We start from the raw sequence: 17,093 nt of genomic DNA, 5'->3' as shown, positions 1-17,093 counted from the left end.
ATGCTAAAACTACCATATTTGTAACTTACAGTTTTCCAGCTACTTCGCGCACTTGTTTTTTTTCTCTCTCCAGTTACAAATAAAAACATTGAGATGAAGGTCGATCTATTTCTTCTGTGGCCCTTGCAATGCACAATAGATGGTTAAGTCTACAGGTGACAATGAGGGTATATTTATTTGCCTTCATTCAAATCAAAGTATGACATAAACCTAAGCTAAGAACCCTCAAGGTAAATTCATTTCTGTAGCAGATTTGATAAATTCTGTAGAAAATGCTAAGGTGCTCAAAAATATATACAGGTTGGATAAACAGCTAATATAAATGAGTAAGGGCTACTGAGGTGTCATGGGAGCCTCGGAGACCCTTGGTGCTTCCAGTAAGAGTGGAAATACCATGTGATATTTTCGTACTTCTGTTTTTGTATCAGCACTTCAAAGGAAAGAACACATTATTTACACACGCACACACACACACACCTGCCAAATGCAGGGAACTATGTCACTATTTCTATTAAGAAATTTTTTTCAATACCAGAAAACAACTTTCTTTACTTTCAGGTTCAGTCTTGATTTGTATTAATTTTTCCATTCTTACCTACTCTGAAGTACAGATTGTATTATTTCTGTTTGGTAAAATGTTAATTCCTAAATGTGCAGAATAATAAACAGTTAAAAAAAGAAGTTTAACCAAAGTAAGTGCTTAAGAAATTACTCTGAATCAAGGACTATACTATCAACTTGTACTTTTTTTTTAATCTTTTAAAGTTACAACATCCCTTCAAAATAGCTACAACAGACCTTGAGGAAACAGGCTCATGGAAGGTAAATAATTTGCCAAATGTCAAAGAGATTTATTTTACTGGAAAGTCTGTTTATTGATCACTATTCCATTTTGCATCCCCTAACTCATAACCAGGGCGAACAAGCTTTTGGCCATTAACACTCTGGCTCAGTGTTTGGAAAAATGAAGAAATTCATCCTGAAGTCATTCAACTAAAATACTCAGTCACCATGTGCACGTCGACTTTTCTCAGTTGTTTGAGATGTAATTCACACACCATGGAAGTTACTCATTTAATGTGTATAATTCTGTGGCTGGGTTGGTATATTTACAGTTGTGCAATCATCACCACAATTAGTTTTAGAATATTTTCAGCACCACAAAAGGAAAAACCCTGTACCCCTTGGCTATTCCTATTCCTCCATCCCTCCAGCTTTAGGCAACCATTCATCTACTGTATCCATATATTTGCCTATTTTGAACATTTCACGTAATGGAAGCACACAACATGTGGCATTTGGGCCTGATTCCTTCAGTCAATGTTAGGTTTCTAAGGCTCATCCCTGTTATAACACGGGCTTCCCAGGTGGCACAGTTGGTAAAGAATCCATCTGCCAATGAAAAAGACACAAGAGACATGGGTTCAGTCCTTAGGTTGGGATGATCCCTTGGAGAAGAAAATGGCAACCCACTCCAGGACTCTTGCCTGGGAAATCCAACGGATAGAGGAACCTAGCAGGCTATAGTCCACAGGTTTGCAGAGTCGGACACGACTGAGCATGCACACAGGCACTGTATGTTGTAGCACGTACCAATACCTTACTTATTTTCATGGCAGAATAACATTTTATGGCATAGATATGTCCCACTCTGAATATCCATTCAACAGTTAGTGGACATTGGGCTGTTTCCACTGTTTGGCTACTATGAAGAATGCTACTATGAATGTTTGTGTACAAGATTTTGTGTAGACGTGTTTTCATTTCTCTTTGGTCTATACCCAGAAGTGAAATTGCTGGATCCTGTTGTAACTCCATGCTTAAGCTTTTGAAAATTGCAGTTTTCTAAAGTGGCAGAATCATTTTTCACCCCCACCAGCAGTGTAGGAGAGTTCCAATTTCTCCACTTCCTCACCTACATTTGTTGTTATCTGACTTTCTGATGATAGCCATCACAGTAGGTGTGAAATAGTATCTCATTTTGGTTTCTATTTGCATTTCCCTGATGGTTAATCCTAGGCTTTCGTTGAAGTGCATCTTAAAATATTTATTACAGTTATTCAATTCAATGTTAAAGCCCTTGCTCTTAAAGCAATTAAAATATCAATGAGAAAAAAAAGTGGACATTAATGCACTAAGCTGATATGAACATGTGAGCATATATGTATGTACATGTTTGTACATCTTGCATGCACACATTTCTTTACATGTAAACATTTATGTCTCCGAACTATGAAAACATGGGCTCTCAAGTTAAATTGCTTGAGGTCAAATCCAGGCACTGCCACACAGTACCTGGATGACCCAGAGCGAGGTGATTAATTGCTCTAAGTTCGTTTTTTCCGTCTGTAAGCAGGGACAGTAAAAATAGCATCCATAATTTGCTGAGCATAGTGCTTCTAGATAGTTGATTTACCATAAATATTAGCTCAATATTTCTGTATTCATTGACTCTTTACAATTCGGAGGTGTTTCATGTTCTGTAAAATCTATAAAAATCAATAATGAGTTTTACATATGATCTTTGCATATATTTGTTTGTAAGTACTTTAGCCCATATTTTGGTTTAGCCTTTAGCAGATTCCCCATCATAGATCAGTGTTCCTCCATACCCATATCCCCACTTCAAAATACAACTCTAAATTCCCCATAGAAAAAGAAAAAAATAATAAATATCTTTATTGCAAAAGAGCATCATCAGTTCTCATAGCAAAATATATCCCATTTTGATACAGCTCTAAGAGAGGTCCCAAGGTAACCAAAAGAGGAAGGAGGAAGCCCTTAGGGTCTGGGATGGTGTGTGCCCTTGTAGAGTAACAGAAGTCTCCTTCCTTTCTCCTACAAAGCCTTCTGATTTAGTCCTTATGCTGCCCACTCATCAAACCTGGGGAGCCATAGAAATAAGCAGCATGAATTTCTAGATAATGTCCTTCATTTCCATGTAGAAGCAGGTGCATCTTCCTCAGGATAAGTGGTGTGATGACACTGATCCACTTTGACAGGCCAGCTGATCTAAAATTACTCAGCACACATCACCACTGACTGGGGAAGCTTCTCCCAGGAGCTTATTCCACAACTCTTCAATCCCCCAGGTGCTAATTAAAATTTACTGGATAATATTTGCAAAGCTCAATGGCCCTAGTAACAGCAATTATCAGTTACTAAATGTTACTGCCAGGGATGTGGCTTGGTGATTGGCCTTTTTATTCAAGAGGACTTTTGTCCCTCCTCCCCCCCCTTCCCCTGATCCTTTCCCTCCACTTCTTCAAGAATCCAAAGGGGCTAAATGTCTCAACTGGCTTGAGAGGAGGAAAAAAACACACACACACACACACACACATCACCCTACACATATAATAATTGTTTTTTCCTAGGACCACTAGGCATTAAGGGATCAGGTATTAAACGCATGATCCTGCTGTGAAAGTGAGGGGCTAGACTGGAGGCTCACTTCTGAGCCACCACCCAGGAATACTCCTGACCCACCCATTTAGCTCTGTGACTACATCAGTAGGTAGACCAAAGGCCCTGATCAAGACTTGCTAATCTTATCAGGTCATTGCAAATGATTGCACTTGATATGGGAGATGGTACATCTAAACAAAGGCCATCCAACCAATGTATGGAGTTGGCCACCAAAGAAGTCATAGGATAAGGGCTAAATCACCTGGTATCATGATTTGGCTCTGGCTCTGGCTTCTACAGAGCATAGGAGGAGGCCATTATTGCAGTGACATACAGATGCATTTCCTGTATTTAACTGAGTTAAATATGTGGGTTCACTAAGCAGATGATCTGTGGCAAAACAATATTATGGTCCAGATTCTTTTTAAATAAATGACCTTAAAATGAATAGTTAAATTTTTTTTACATTCTCATTCAGGAAAGATGTCAGAGTCAAGACTAGTTTAACTTAACCTTATTACTTGGGGCACTGACAGCTTTTGTTCCTTGCTCATATGCCAAAGACAACTTTTTACCAAGACACAAGGTTCTCAATTGTTCATGTGTTTGTTTTCCAGACTTTTCTTCCAAGAGAACTAATATTTGGAGAACACCTGTTATTTCCTAGACATTAATGCTTGGCACTTTAAACAACCAGATACATTTTTCTTTGTCTTGGCCTACCTATAACATCAACTCTTCTTTTTCCTTTTAAAGTGAATCTATTTTCAGAAGCACAGGCAAAGATGATGGCCCAAATTTCTGATAATCAAAGATTTATCAGAAGCAAAAAAGACAGTGGAAGAAAGACCACACTTTGTGAGGGAGAACCCAAGGTTATTATAAAACTCTTCCCCATTCAATCTCTGTGGCCTTCTCCAAGGCACTGAACATTCTGGGCTTTGAGGCATCTCACTGGGTCAAGATGAAACACTGCAGGTAAAGGAGCTCAGAGAGAGGTGGGATGCTGCACAGTTAATAAGTAGGAGGACTTATATTCCAATCAGAAGGTCAGTAGAAGTGAAATAATTAAGATCCTCACAAACACTGGAAATGCTCATGGAGATCAAACTGAAACGTTACTGAGTTAAAAAGATATGGCTGTGTATATTGTGGGGCAAATGATGAGCATCAACAGTTAAATTTTTTTCTGTTCCCAATTACATAAGGTTTTCTTCAGAACCAAGCAGGTTTAGAACTAAGTTGCAACAGCAATTAATAATGCAGATCATCCTATTTTTTTCACTGTACAATATCATATAGCAACAAAGTTTGCATCCTTTGAAGTTTTATAGGAAATATATCAGGGTAAGGAGGAGAATGTAAGTTTGTTGTGCAGTATGTATAAACATTATCCTCCCTCCAGTTCAGTTCAGTTCAGTTCAGTCTCTCAGTCGTGTCCAACTCTTTGAGACCCCATGAATTGTAGCACGCCAGGCCTCCCTGTCCATCACCAACTCCCGGAGTTCACCTAAACTCCTGTCCATCGACTCGGTGATGCCATCCAGCCATCTCATCCTCTGTCGTCCCCTTCTCCTCCTGCCCACAATCTCTCCCAGCATCAGAGTCTTTTCCAATGACTCAACTCTTCGCATGAGGTGGCCAAAGTACTGGAGTTTCAGCTTTAGCATCATTCCTTCCAAAGAAATCCCAGGGCTGATCTCCTTCAGAATGGACTGGTTGAATCTCCTTGCAGTCCAAGGGACTCTCAAGAGTCTTCTGCAACACCACAGTTCAAAAGCATCAATTCTTCAGCACTCAGCCTTCTTCACAGTCCAACTTTCACATCCATACATGACCACAGGAAAAACCATAGCCTTGACTAGACAGACCTTTGTTGGCAAAGTAATGTCTCTGCTTTTCAATATGCTATCTAGGTTGGTCATAACTTTCCTTCCAAGGAGTAAGCGTCTTTTAATTTCATGGCTGCAGTCACCATCTGCAGTGATTTTGGAGCCCAAAAAAATAAAGTCTGACACCATTTCCACTGTTTCCCCATCTATTTCCCATGAAGTGATGGGACCAGATGCCATGATCTTAGTCTTCCAGATGTTGAGCCTTAAGCCAACTTTTTCACTCTCCACTTTCACTTTCATCAAGAGGCTTTTTAGTTCCTCTTGACTTTCTGCCATAAAGGTGGTGTCATCTGCATATCTGAGGTTATTGATATTTCTCCCAGCAATCTTGATTCCAGCTTGTGTTTCTTCCAGTCCAGCATTTCTCATGATGTACTCTGCATATAAGTTAAATAAGCAGGGTGACAATATACAACCTTGATGTACTCCTTTTCCTATTTGGAACCAGTCTGTTGTTCCATGTCCAGTTCAAACTGTTGCTTCCTGACCTGCATACAGATTTTTCAAGAGGCAGATCAGGTGGTCTGGTATTTCCATCTCTTTCAGAATTTTCCACACTTTATTGTGATCCACACAGTCAAAGGCTTTGTTATAGTTAATAAAGCAGAAATAGATGTTTTTCTGGAACTCTCTTGCTTTTTCTATGATCCAGCGGATGTTGGCAATTTGATCTCTGGTTCCTCTGCCTTTTCTAAAACCAGCTTGAACATCTGGAAGTTCATGGTTCATGTATTGCTGACACCTGGCTTGGAGAATTTTGAGCATTACTTTACTAGTGTGTGAGATGAGTGCAATTGTGCAGTAGTTTGAGCATTATTTGGCATTGCCTTTCTTTGGGATTGGAATGAAAACTGACTTTTTCCAGTCCTGTGGCCACTGCTGAGTTTTCCAAATTTGCTGTCATATTGAGTGCAGCACTTTCACAGCATCATCTTTCAGAATTTGAAATAGCTCAACTGGAATTCCATCACCTCCACTAGCTTTGTTCATAGTGATGCTTTCTAAGGCCCACTGGACTTCAGATAGTTTAAGGTTTAATAATAAGATTTTTATAACCAGAATGCTTACAGGCAGTATTTCGGGAGTCAGCACTCAGAAAGCAATAACAAGAGGCTTCTGCCACCCTTGTTGAAGAGATGAAGGAAGAAGAGTATTGGAGGCTGGTGGGAGCTGGAACTGTGGAGGTGAGGCAACCTATATCTGCTGGCAAGGAGAAAGGTGGAGACAGGGAGGCAGCAGGAAAAAAATGCCTCCAAACTCTCCCTCTCTCCTCATGCCCTGTCATTACATAGAGCAGAGCAGAAGATAGAGGAATTAGGGGAGGAAAAATGGAGAAAAATCAGTATACTGGACTTTTTATCTGATCCTAAGATAAACAGATAATCACGATGGTATGATGACTCACCTAAAGCCAGACATCCTGGAATGTGAAGTCAAGTGGGCCTTAGAAAGCATCACTACAAATAAAGCTAGTGGAGGTGATGGAATTCCAGTTGAGCTATTTCAAATCCTGAAATATAATGCTGTGAAAGTGCTGCACTCAATATGACAGCAAATTTGGAAAACTCAGCAGTGGCCACAGGACTGGAAAAGGTCAGTTTTCATTCCAATCCCAAAGAAAGGCAATGCCAAATAATGCTCAAACTACTGCACAATTGCACTCATCTCACACACTAGTAAAGTAATGCTCAAAATTCTCCAAGCCAGGCATCAGCAATACATGAACCATGAACTTCCAGATGTTCAATCTGTTTTTAGAAAAGGCAGAGGAACCAGAGATCAAATTGCCAACTTCCGCTGGATCATGGAAAAAGCAAGAGAATTCCAGAAAAATGTCTATTTCTGCTTTATTGACTATGCCAAAGCCTTTGACTGTGTGGATCACAATAAACTGTGGAAAATTCTGAAAGAGATGGGAAAACCAGACCACCTGACCTGCCTCTTGAGAAACCTATATGCAGGTCAGGAAGCAACAGTTTGAACTGGACATGGAACAACAGACTGATTCCAAATAGGAAAAGGAGTACGTCAAGGCTGTATATTGTCACCCTGCTTATTTAACTTATATGCAGAGTACATCATGAGAAACGCTGGGATGGAAGAAGCACAAACTGGAATTAAGATTGCCGGGAGAAATATCAATAACCTCAGATATGCAGATGACACCACCTTTATGGCAGAAAGTGAAGAGGAACTCAAAAGCCTCTTGATGAAAGTGAAAGTGGAGAGTGAAAAAGTTGGCTTAAAGCTCAACATTCAGAAAACGAAGATCATGGCATCCGGTCCCATCACTTCATGGGAAATAGATGGGGAAACAGTGGAAACAGTGTCAGACTTTATTTTTGGGGGCTCCAAAATCACTGCAGATGGTGACTGCAGCCATGAAATTAAACGATGCTTACTCATTGGAAGGAAAATTATGACCAACCTAGATAGCATATTCAAAACTGGAGACATTACTTTGCCAACAAAGGTCCGTCTAGTCAAGGCTATGGTTTTTCCAGTGGTCATGTATGGATGTAAGAGTTGTGAAGAAAGCTGAGCACCGAAGAATTGACACTTTTGAACTGTGGTGTTGGAGAAGACTCTTGAGAGTCCCTTGGACTGCAAGGAGATCCAACCAGTCCATTCGAAAGGAGATCAGTCCTGTGTGTTCTTTGGAAAGACTGATGCTAAAGCTGAAACTCCAGTACTTTGGCCAGCTCATGCGAAGAGTTGAGTCATTGGAAAAGACTCTGATGCTGGGAGGGATTGTGGGCAGGAGGAGAAGGGGACGACAGAGGATGAGATGGCTAGTTGGCATTACTGACTCGATGGACGTGAGTCTGATTGAACTCTGGGAGTTGTTGATGGACTGGGAGGCCTGGCATGCTGCAATTCATGGGGTCACAAAGAGTCAGACATGACTGACTGACTGAATTGAACTGAAGATAAACAGAAGCCTTTGAAAGATTATAATTTAGGGAGTAAAGTGGTGAAATTGACAGCTCGGGTCCTTTCTGTTAAATGTTTTGTGAAATAGCATTCAAATGCATATTTTCTTCCATATTGATAATTGCTGGGTAGAGAGAGCAAGAGAAAGAAAGGAAGAAAAATGCTTGAGATATTTCAGCTTTGCAGGAAAATAAAAAAAAAAAGGAAAAGACTATCAAGACAAAAGACAAATGTGGACACTCTAGCAAAAGCCACAAGTGACAGTGTGAAAATCCATTGGGTGATTTGTAGGACTTACCTAGAGAATGGCAATGAACTCAGTCAAAGATCATGCTGAAGATGAGAGATTTCATGTATGTTCTCCTTTTCTGAGGACTTAGTATTGCAAATCTTCATCAAAGGATTTGCTAGAGCTCAGATGTTTTCTGTTTTTGTGAACTTGCAATGAGAGTTACAAAAGCTATTCTTTGGGGGAAGGTTTTACTTTTCTTCACTGGGTAGTGTTGAAAGGGAAAAAAGAGACAGACTCTAAAACCATTTTGGTTCCAAAGATATAGGTTGACTTCCTGTATCGTACTAACTAGATTGCTATGGTTAATTTCTGTGTCCTATTTCCCTAAAACAATTGAGATCTAAAAGTACTTTGAGGAAAACTCTAGACCTCTCAGTAAAAACAAAAAGGAAGGGAGAATACATAGCATGCGTATTCTATAAATGAAAGAACGATGAAGAACCCAGGAAGTTTTCTAAATCAGTGATTCTGATACTTTGCTATGTGTCATCTATTGTCTAGGGAGATTGTTAACACTGTAAATTCCCAAGGGCCCCTGAAAAACAACTGAAATGCAATCTCTGAGTAAGATCTAGGGTTTTGTATTTTTAAAATGTCCTCTACGTGATTCTGATGTATAGCTATCTTTGGCAATCACCATAGATACAATTTAAGGTCCAAACCACGTTTATTTTAAAATTCCAGATAAGTAAAATGGCGATAATGAAAATGTTTAGCCTAATGAGTTTTCAGGTCCTTCCACTTATAGCATTCTATTACTCTTGCTATTCAGTTTCAAATTTAAATGATAAAGATGGGTTCAAACTTCTAAAATTCCTAAAACTCACTTGACCTCAATGGATTGTTTCTTTGTTGTACAATGCCAGTGTGAACTTTTGATAATGGGCTTTTAAAAATAACATACAATACACAAATTTAAATGTGTTTCAATTTTGGGTTTTTATTATGAGTGTATTTTAAGTGGGTTCTGAAGTCCTCTGAGTACCTAGACTCAGAGTGGACACATGGAGACAGCTTAAGAAATAAAATGAGTATTATTTACATGCCGCAGAAAATTATAGTCTAGTGCTTTAGTTCAAAAGTAACTGCAATCTTTTCCAGTGAAGGCTCCAATAGAATGTCAATCATTGTCAATGATCAGTATCCTGAAGTCAACAAAAATCCTGCTCTTCAACATGGTTACTGTCTTCAAACTTCTTTTCTGGCATCAAATACTCATCTGTGTCCTGTGTTTTTAGAAGTTTTGTGTAAGAAGACCTGCTTGACTCATTCTGAAGAATTTCTCTGATTTGTATTCTAGTTCATATTATACAATTGTCTGTCTCTCTTTTTTGGTTAACCAAGGACCAAAGATTCAATACTCAACTTGGAATACAAATCAGTTTCTAGAAACTTCATTCTTACTTTCTGATACCTGTGCTCTATCTATAATAGCACCACTAGAAGTAGACACAAACCATCACCATTTATTTCTGTATAACTACTTCTGAGGTTTGTATGATTTTCACTGAAAAGGTGTCAAGGCTGAGTGGATTGATTACAAGCAACCACTTTCACCCTAGTCCAGAATCCTTCAAAATGAAACCAAAACTATCTAAGCTATGTTACTGCCAAACAAACAAAAAATTGGTGAACTTCTGAAGAACAGAAAACCAATAGGAATGAAAAAAGAACTAAAGACTGAATATAATTGTAATGAAAATACACAAATACAAATTAAATAAATGGTGTTGAGATCAGAGTACTTTAGGAGGATACTGGGTGTGAAAGGATACAGGGACTGATAATGGAGCTTTAGGTAATTATCACTTCAATTTTAAGTGAATTGAATTGCTTTGTACAAATATCTTGAGAGGATAAAGTAACTGAGTTTTCTCCCAAAAGGTATCAGTAAACAGAACACTAAAACAAGAAAATTCCAACTAGCTGGAGGCATAGAGAAACATGAGGGTGTGCTTTCAAAACCAAAAATAAGTTGCCAGCATACCATGTTCTTCACTGTTTGTATCTCTCCAAAGACTAGATTCTCTAGTCACAAATATGCATCCATAAGAAGGTAAGAAGAGGAGAAGGGAGCAACAGAGGATAAGATGGTTGGGTGGCATCATCGACTCAATGGACATGAGTTTGAGCAAACTCTGGGAGAGAGTGAAAGGCAGGAAACCCTGGTGTGCTGCAGTCTGTGGGGTCACCAAGAGTCAGGCACAACTTAGCAACTGAACAAGAAGAAGAAGAAGCAGGTAAAGAGGAAATGCTTCTGAAAATACAAGCAAATAAACTAGGAAGTAGAAAATATCTGAGAAAAGCCAAAGCTACCAAAGAATGAATTCCAATAAGTAGAAAACTAACACGTGGAAAAATATTTGATGGAGCAAGCTAAGACTGCAATGGATTCATGTGGATACGTTTATCATTTCTATAAAAAGAGAAGAGTATTTTATGAAAAAAAAATCTGGAGAAATTGGAAGGAAAAGTATGTTCAAAAGGTGAGATGAATAGCCAAATGAACTAGGCAGAAGAGTAAATTAGTGAGCCTAGACAATCATGCCAAAGAACTTCATAGAACATGGTGTGAAAAGAAAAAATGATGGAAGACACAATGAAATAAAGAGTTGCAGAGAATAGATCTATTGGACTCCAAATCTATTTAATAGGATTATGAGGAAAAGAAAAGCTAGATAATAGAGAAAATATGTAATCAGTGAAAAAAATGTTTTAAATTACAGAAGACCCAAAGATGTCAATCTGGAGAATAAGTAACATATCATTTTCCACAAGCCAAGACTGAAAAAGAAGGCTCCTGAAAGAGAAAGAACAGCTTCCCTACAAAAGAAAAAGAATCATATTAACATCAGGCTTTTCCTTGACCACAATACATACTTAAAGATAATAAAACAAAAACTATGGCAAATTTCTAATAAAAATTCCACCTTAAGCATAACCAATTTTTTGTACCTGTTTTGAAAAGTCATAAGTAACTGCATTATTCAGCAAGGTATTAATAATAAGTGATGATGAACAAATATTATGAAATATTACTATATGACTTGATAAAGGGACAAGTAGCACTTGGGACAACTTCTCTGAACATGATCATAAATTCTAAAGTCAGTGGCTGTAAAACTGAGAAGCTGAGCACAGCTTTCAATAGATTCACAGGGCTAAGATCCAAAAACGGCACTCAAGGCCTGTCTAGCAGGAGGGTCCTTACGAGGACCTAACTTTTGAGCGGCACTCAAGCAATATTAAACCCAGAAATAACCTGACTCTAACAGGACACAAAGTTCTGCTTCAAACAGTTCTAAACCATTTGGTGTCGAGGTGACTTGGTTTTGTTATTGACCTTAGAATAAGAGCCAGTCAGAAGAAAAGGAAAGACTCTGGGATAATAAAAATATATATATATATAATCCGTTCAGTTCAGTCACTCAGTCATGTCCAACTCTTTGCGACCCCATGAACTGCAGCATGCAAGGCCTCCCTGTTCATCATCAACTCCCAGAGTCTACCCAAACACATGTCCATTGAGTCAGTGATGCCATCCAACCATCTCATCCTCTGTCGTCCCCATCTCCTCCCACCCTCAATCTTTCCAGATCAGGGACTTTTCAAATGAGTCAGCACTTCCCATCAGGGGGCCAAAGTATTGGAGTTTCAGCTTCAACATCAGTCCTTCCAATGAACACTCAGGACTGATCTCCTTTAGGATGGACTGGTGGGATCACTGTGCATTCCAAGGGACTCTCAAGAGTCTTCTCCAACACCACAGTTCAAAAACGAATCGCCAGTCCAGGTTCAATGCAGGATACAGGATGCTTGGTGCTGGTGCTCTGGGATGACCCAGAGGGATGGTATGGGGAGGGAGGTAGGAGGAGGGTTCAGGATTGGGAACATGTGTACACCCGTGGCGGATTCATGTTGATATATGGCAAAACCAATACAATATTGTAAAGTAATTAGCCTCTAATTAAAATAAATAAATTTAAAATTTAAAAAAAGCATCAATTCTTCTGCACTCAGCTTTCTTTATAGTCCAATTCTCGCATCCATACATGACCACTGGAAAAACCATAGCCTTGACTAGATGAACCTTTGTTGGCAAAGTAATGTCTCTGCTTTTGAATATGCTGTCTAGGTTGGTCATAACTTTTCTTCCAAGGAGTAAGCGTCTTTTAATTTCATGGCTGCAATCACCATCTGCAGTGATTTTGGAGCCCAAAAAAATAAAATCTGACACTGTTTCCACTGTTTCCCCATCTATTTGCCATGAAGTGATGAGACCAGATGCCATGATCTTAGTTTTCTGAATGTTGAGCTTTAAGCCAACTTTTTCATTCTCTTCTTTCACTTTCATCAAAAGGCTCTTTAGCTCTTCTTCATTTTCTGCCATAAGGGTGGTGTCATCTGCATATCTGAGGTTATTGATATTTCTCCCAGCAATCTTGATTCCAGCTTGTGCTTCCTCCAGCCCAGCATTTCTCATGATGTACTTTGCATATACGTTAAATAAGCAGGGTGACAATATACAGCCTTGATGTACTGCTTTTCCTATTTGGAACCAGTCTGTTGTTCCATGTCCAGTTCTAACTATTGCTTCCTGACCTGCATACAGGTTTCTCAAGAGGCAGGTCAGGTGGTCTGGTATTCCTATCTCTTTCAGAATTTTCCACAGTTTATTGTGATCCAATCCACACAATCAAAGGCTTTGGCATAGTCAATAAAGCAGAAGTAGATGTTTTTCTGGAACTCTTTTCCTTTTTCCACGATCCAGCAGATGTTGGCAATTTGATCTCTGGTTCCTCTGCCTTTTCTAAAACCAGCATGAACATCTGGAAGTTCACAGTTCACGTACTGTTGAAGCCTGGCCTGGAGAATTTTAAGCATTACTTTACTAGCATGTGAGATGAGTGCAATTGTGTGGTAGTTGGAGCCTTCTTTGGCATTGCCTTTCTTTGGGATTGGAATGAAAACTGACCTTTTCCAGTCCTGTGGCCACTGCTGAGTTTTCCAAATCTGCTGACATATTGAGTGCAGCACTTTCACAGCATCATCTTTTAGGATTTGAAAGAGCTCAACTGGAATTCCATCACCTCCACTAGCTTTGTTCGTAGTTATGCTTCCTAAGGCCCACTTGACTTTGCATTCCAGGATGTCTGGCTGTAGGTGAGTGTGAGTGATCACACCATCGTGATTATCTGGGTTGTGCAGATCTCTTTTGTACAGTTCTTCTGTGTATTCTTGCCACTTCTTCTTAATATCTTCTGCTTCTGTTAGGTCCATACCATTTCTGTCCTTTATTGAGCCCATCTTTGCATGAAATGTTCCCTTTGTATCTCTAATTTAACCTCAAATTATTTCTAGTTTTTCATATACAATCTTTGGCATTTTGGAAAAAAAAAAAAAAACAGGCAAGGGAAATGCAAACCAGAACCACAATAAGACATCACTGCCTATCTGTTAGGACAGCTACTACCAACAAGACAAAAGATAAGAAGTGTGGGCAAGGATGTGGGTGAAAGGGAACTCATGTGGTGTTGGTGGAGATGTAAATTGGCTCAGCCACTATGGAAATAGTATGGAGGTCCCTCAAAAAATTAAAAGTACTCTATCTGACAATTGTAGTTCTGGGTATTTATCTGAAGAAAACAAAACCACTAACTTAAAAAGATACCTGCACCCTATAGCTGATTCATGTCGATGTATGGCAAAACCCACCACAGTATTGTAAAGTAATTATCCTCCAATTAAAATAATCTAATTAATTTTAAAAAGATACCTGCACCCTCCATATTCACTGCAGTACTACTTACAATCGCCCAGACATAGAAACAACTTAAGTGTCAAATGATGGATGAATAAAGAAAATGTGATACAGGTATTAGTGAAAAAAGTGAAAGTGTCAGTCACTCAGTCATGTTCAACTCTTTGGGATCCCATGGACTGTAGGCTTCCAGGCTCCCCCATTCTTTGAGATTCTCCAGGCAAGAATGATGGAGTGGGTTGCCATGCCCTCCTCCAGGGGATCTTCCTGACCCAGGGATTGAATCCAGGTCTCCTGTACTACAGGCAGATTCTTTACCACTGAGCTACCAGGGAAGTCCCTTATTGTCTGAGTCATGTATGGATGTGAGAGTTGCACTATAAAGAAAGCTGAGCACCGAAAAATTGATGCTTTTGAACTGTGGTATTGGAGAAGCCTCTTGAGAGTCCCTTGGACTGCAAGGAGATCCAACCAGTCAATACTAAAGGAAATCAGTCCTGAATATTCAGTGAAAGGACTGATGCTAAAGCTGAAACTCCAATTCTTTGGCCACCTGATGCAAAGAACTGACTCATTTGAAAAGACCCTAATGCTGGGAATGATTAAAAGCAGGAGGATTAGGGGATGACAGAGGATAAGATGGTTGGATGGCATCACTGATTCAATGGACATGAGTTTGAGTAAGCTCCTGGAGTTGGTGATGGACAGGGAGCCCTGGAGTGCTGTAGTCCATGTGGTTGAAAAGAGTCAGACTGAGCGACTGAACTGAATTGTGCTGTTAGATATTAATGGAATATCATTCTGCCATAAAAAAGAAGGAACTCTTGCCATTTTTGAAAACATGAATGGAAAACTGAGGTCATTATGCTAAGTGAAATAAATCAGACAGAGAAAGACAAATACCATGTGATCTCACTTTTATGTGAAATCCAAAAGCAAAAACAAAACAAACTCACAGAAAGAGAGAGGCCAAACTCACAGAAAAGAGAGTTGCCAGAGGCTGGGGAGTGGGCGAAATGGATGAAAGTGTCCAAAAGGTACAAACTTCCAGTTATAAAAAAAACTAAGTCATGGGGATTTAATGTATAGCATGGTGACTATACTTAAGGATATTTGAATATATTGTACTGTATATTTGAAAGTTGCTAAAAGAATAGATCTGAAAAGGTCTCATCACAAGAAAAAATATGTTGCAACTATGTATGGTAACAAATGTTAACTAGATTTATTGTGGCAATCATTTTACAGTATATACAAATGTTAAATCATTGTGTTGTACACCTAAAAACCAATGTAATGTTACATGTTACCTATACCTCAAAAAATTGTTTAAAGTTGATATTTAATCTAAGAAATATTGAGCTTCTCTGGTGACTCAGAGGTAAAGAATCTACCCGCAATGCAGGAGACACAGGAGATGTGGGTTCGATTCCTGGGTGGGGAAAATCCCCTAGGGCAGGACATGGCAACCCACTCCAGTATTCTTGTCTGGAGAATCCATGAACAGAAGAGCCTGGAGGGCTACAGTCCACAGGGTCACAAAGAGTTGGACACAACTGAGAGAGTGAACTAGCACGAATCTAAGAACTGATTAGAGTAATCAAGTAGAATATCAAAGCCAGACAAGGAAAGTACAAGAAAAGAAAATTACAGGCCAATATCCCTGATGAGCATATGTAGAAAAATCCTCCACCAAATACTAGCAAACAGAATTGAACAGCACATTAAAAGGATCACATACCATGGTCAAGTGAGATTTATCCCTAGGATGCAAGGATAATTCAACATACAAAAATCAATAAATGCGGTGCACCACTTCAACAGAATAAAGGATAAAAATTATGTAATCATCTCAATGGACGTAGAAAAAATCATCTGACAAAATTCAACATCATGTCACATTAGAAACCCTCAACAAATCAGGTATGGAAGGAAAGTATTGCAACAAAATGTACTCCATGTACAACAAGCCTATAGCTGACATGATACTCAATGGTGACAAGTTGAAAGTTTCCTCTAAGTTCAGGAACAAGACAAGAGTGCCTACTCTTGCCACTTTTACTTAAAATTGTTCTGAAAATCTTAGCCAGCTCAACTGGGCAAGGAAAAGAAATAAAAAAGCACCCAAATAAAGAAGGTGGACGTTAAATTGTCTCTATTTGTGGATAACATTATCTTATACATAGAAAACCTAAGAACCTCACCAAGAAACTGTTAGAACTAACAAATGAATCCAGCAAAGTTGCAAGACACAAAAATCAGTATTTTTTTAAAAAGCTGTGATACTATACACTAACAAAAAACTATTAGAGAAATTAGAAAAATCCCATTTATAATACTATCAAAAACAGTAAAATATTTACAAATAAATTCAACCAAGGGGATGAAAGACCTATAGACTGAAAACTACAGACACTGAAAACACAGAAAACAAGATATTGATAAAATTAACTAAAGAAGCACTAGTGGCTATCTTGAAGAGGGATGTAACATAAGATAGACTGTTGCATAGCTTACTCTGTTACTGCCTCTCCAGGTCTCTTTTATGCTGCTATACTCCTCTATAATATTCTTTTCAACACTGAGAATACACTTATATAATCTAAGGACAATTTACATATGGAAACAGCAGCATGAAGACGATTCCCCTGCCATAAAAGTTTTTACTGAATCAGTAGGTTAACATTCTATCATTAGAACATCACAGCCCTAGCTAATAGGTTCCTTTCTGCTTCATAATTGTTTTGTTATTGTTGTTTTTAAGCAGGAAATCTTATTACCAAGAAATAGAGTTCTTGGCAATTTA

This window comes from Bos indicus, chromosome 8 (genome assembly GCF_029378745.1).
Source record: "Bos indicus isolate NIAB-ARS_2022 breed Sahiwal x Tharparkar chromosome 8, NIAB-ARS_B.indTharparkar_mat_pri_1.0, whole genome shotgun sequence".
Taxonomy (NCBI): domain Eukaryota; kingdom Metazoa; phylum Chordata; class Mammalia; order Artiodactyla; family Bovidae; genus Bos; species Bos indicus.
The sequence above is the reverse complement of the archived record's forward strand: the minus strand, read 5'-3'. Positions refer to the sequence as shown.